This window comes from Papaver somniferum, chromosome 7 (assembly GCF_003573695.1).
Source record: "Papaver somniferum cultivar HN1 chromosome 7, ASM357369v1, whole genome shotgun sequence".
NCBI classification, from domain to species: domain Eukaryota; kingdom Viridiplantae; phylum Streptophyta; class Magnoliopsida; order Ranunculales; family Papaveraceae; genus Papaver; species Papaver somniferum.
Genome location: NC_039364.1, coordinates 240,924,025 through 240,928,052, shown reverse-complemented (window position 1 = coordinate 240,928,052; position 4,028 = coordinate 240,924,025).

The window sequence follows — 4,028 nt, the reverse complement described above, 5'->3', positions numbered from 1 at the left end:
TGCCAGCCTCTCCGATGTATATATCATGCAATATCCTTCTACCTTCGGTTTGTGAGAGGCATCACATCAAAGGTCCAAGAAATGACCTTCTATATAATACCCCGTCTCGCAGGCTGTACATTGCTGCTTTCGATGTGAACTTTCGTTCCTCCTTGACATCTGCTGGTAAAGTACCTTTGTCGAGGTATTGATGAATTGGAATTCTCCAATCGTCCTCAGCTTCATCTTCATTGTTTTCATATGACATGGGTTTACCTTCGTCAGACTCCTCGGCGTCATTTTCTGGATCCTCCATTCTTTCATCTTCTTTTTCTTTTTCTGCTTCCCTCATAGCCCTGGTTTGGACAGCTAAGGTACCTTCGGCAGCGGAGGTTAATCCATCTATCGAAGGTTAATAAATTCTCCCAATTTGGATTGAGGTAGTATTTTTGTCCTTCAACATTGATGATATGAATGCTAAGGCATCTGCGTGTCTGTTGTCTTTTCGGCAGATATGCCTAAACACGACGTTGTTGATCTTCGCCGCATACTCCTGTGCCAGCTTTAGGTACGAAGATAGTATTGGATCCAAAGTTTGATACTTGAGTTCTATTTGTCTAATGACCAGCTGCGAGTCACTAGTTAAACATACATCTGACATGCCCAACTCCTGTGCCAATCGTAGGCCATGTATGACTTCCTCATACTCCGTGATGTTATTGGTGTATTGTTCGAATTCTAACCTGAATGCATAGATGAGTCGGTCTCCAGTAGGTGTCGTTATCACGATCCCTATGCCTGCTCCTTCTCCGTTTGAGGAGCCATCTACGAATATTTCCCACCTTTGTGCGTTCTGCGGTTCCAAGAGGTCTTCTGGTTCCGAATTTTCTTCCTTCATTCCTGGGATGTCGTCTATCTCCGCTTCTTCGTTTAGAGGTAAGTCCGCCAAGAAGTCTGCCAAGATTTGTGATTTCTCCGTTTTCCTGGTTTCGAAGATTATATGGAACTGTTTGAGCATGACATTTCGTTTGGCCACTCTTACGATCTTCTCCGTGCTGTCAAGGATTTGGCTTATCTGAGCTTTTGTGAAAACTCTGATGGTGTGTGCATCGAAATATATCCTTAGCTTTTTTGTTTCCACTACTAAGGCATATATGAGTTGCTCCACCTTGGTGTAGTTACGCTCCGCCGAACTGAGTGTCTTGCTAACATAATATATGGGCTTTTCTCCTTTCCCTTGGTCTCTTACCAATACTACGCTTACAGCGTAGCTTGTTGCTGCTAGGTATAGGGAGAGTATCTCACCTGGCTCCGGCTTTTGCAGGATGGGTACTGATGCTAAGTATTCCTTGATCTTGTGAAGAGCTTGCTCACACTCTTTGGTCCATGTAAACCTGCTTCTTTTTCTTAGCGTATCGAAGAACGCTTTGCACTTATCTGACGACCTGGATATGAATCTTCCCATGGGAACTAAAATTCCGTTTAGCTTTTGTACTCCTTTTAGCGTTTGCAGGGATGACATCTCCATTATTTCTCTGACCCTTTCAGGATCTACTTCGTTTCCTCGTTTGGTGACCAAGTAGCCTAAGAATTTCCATGAGGTAACTCCGAACGTGCATTTGTCCGGGTTTACCTTCATGTGAAATTTTCTCATAGCTTCAAATATATCCCTTAGGTCTGAGAGTTGGTTTTTTGCTTCTTTGCTTTTGACAAGCATGTCGTCTACGTATACCTCCAGTATCTTGCCTATCCATGGCTTGGAGATTTTTTCTACTAATCGCTGGTATGTTTCCCCCGCGTTCTTTAGTCCAAAAGGCATCCTTGTATAGCAATACAAGCCTTGTGGGGTAGAGAACAAAGTATGCTCCTGATCTTCTTATGCAAGGGCTATTTGGTTATAGCCTGAGTATCCATCCATGAAGGATAATCTTTGATGACCATCTGTTGCATTGACCAGTTGGTCAATATTTGGCAGTGGGTAACTGTCTTTGGGGCACGCTTTGTTAATATTGCTGAAATCGATGCAAATGCGTACGCCTCCATTCTTTTTTGGAACAATGACCATGTTGGATATCCACGTGGGATATTTAACTTCTCGTATAAATCCTTATTTAAGTAACTTTTGCAATTCCTTTTCTACCCCTTCATGGTAGATGTCCGCCACCTTACGTATGCGTTGCTTGAATGGTGGTATCTCCGGTTTGATCCGAAGGTGGTGTTCCTTTAGTAACCTTTGTAGCTGCACTTCCTCTTCATCTTCAAGCAACGTTCCGATGCTTAATATCTTTGGTTCTGCCTCCGTTCCGATGTTGATTTTCTTTGTTGGTTCAATTGGCGAGGAGATGTGAGGGGTGCTTTTCTGTAATTTTTATTTGGTGGAGACGTCTGCACCTGGAGTGGTGGAGGTGTTTATTTCTGGTGCTGAGGCGTCCTTGTGTGCTGAGGGTGCTGCGTTCTGCACTTCCTTAGTATTTGCTTTACGCCTCTTTCTTTCAAGCTGCTGAGCAATAGCTCTTTCTTTGTTGAGTCGGATTTCTGCTAAATTGCAGCCTCGCGTCTTGCTGGTCACCTTTGATCTCCATTTCTCCCATAGGTGTGGGGAAGCGTAGGTACTGATGATACGTTGAAGCTGTTTCTCGTAATCTATGGACCCATACTTCCCATGATCACATTGTAGGGCGAAGGTGCTTCTACCACACAGAAGCGTGTGCTGGTTACTAAGGGTCCTGTGTGTACCTGCAAGACAATTTATACTTTTGTTCTAGATACTGCTCCGTTAAACCCATATATTGTGCAAGTGGAAGAATCCATCTGCTATGCTGTCAGTCCCATACGTAGGTATGGTTCGTAAAATAACACATTTAACGAACTGCCTCCGTCGACGAGGACCTTCGTAACATTCCATCCATGTATTGGAAGGGTGATTACCAATGGATCGTTGTGCATTTACACTTCTTGGTTGATATCTTTAGTTGAAAAGGTTAATGGTGTAGCCATCCATTCCTCCCTAGTGCCAGTAGGTGGTCCGCTTATCTTGAATACTTCGTGGGTTTCGACCTTCTTTCTGTTTCGAGCTAATTCGAGGATATCTTCGAGCATCTCTTCTTGACCTCCGTTGGAGAAGGTGATCATGTTGATGTATTTCCCATCCTGAGGTAGTTCAACACTTTTCTTTGGGATGTCCTCCGTCTCTGTTGGCTGCAGTTGTATGTACTCCATGAATTTACCTTCATCAATGAATCTTTGAATCACATTGTGGAGGTGGTAGCATGTATCAGTGGTATGCCCGTATTATTTGTGGTATGCGCAGTACTCCTTAGATTCCTTCGTTCTGTCAGGCTGCTTCCCCTTAGTATTAGGGTAAGGAAAGCCCGACTTTTCTCCCTCCTTGCTGAGGATGTGAGAAAAATTTGTGTTCAGCTTCGTGTGTACTTTATCTACAAATTCTTCTCTTCCTTTGCCTCTTTTTCCATCTTCGTGTTTGGATCGCTTGTCTCGAGAGCTGGCTCTGCCCCCTGCTTCGTTGTGTCGCTTAAGTATCTCCGAAACTGGTTCCAGAGAGTTGGTCCTTTGCGGAGCTGCTACTGTCTTTGTTTGTGCCTTGGGGTTTTCCTTCTGGATTTCTTCGAGCCTGATGTATCGGTCTTGGACAACCCTGACCTCGCCTTCAGAATCTAAGGTTTTGTTGTGGAGCTCCACGAAGATGGCTGAGGTTCTGTCAAGTACGTACTTATAGCAGCTTATGCTAATTTTCGGATTGACTTTCCCAATTGCTTGGCATGTCTTTTGCCATCTATCTGTGTACTTCATCAGTATTTCGCGGGGTCCGATGCCTAAAGCAAATAGCCTATCTAACCCAGCCTTTATTGATTTGTTATACATGTACGTCTCCAAGAAAACCGTGGACAATTGCTCGAAGGAGCCAATAGAGTTTGCTGGTAAGTTGTCATACCATGCTAGCGCTGATCCTGCTAAGCTTGATGGGAAGTATCTGCAAAGTAATACCTCGTTTTTCTCCCAATGGCATGAACACGAGTGTAATACCGTAC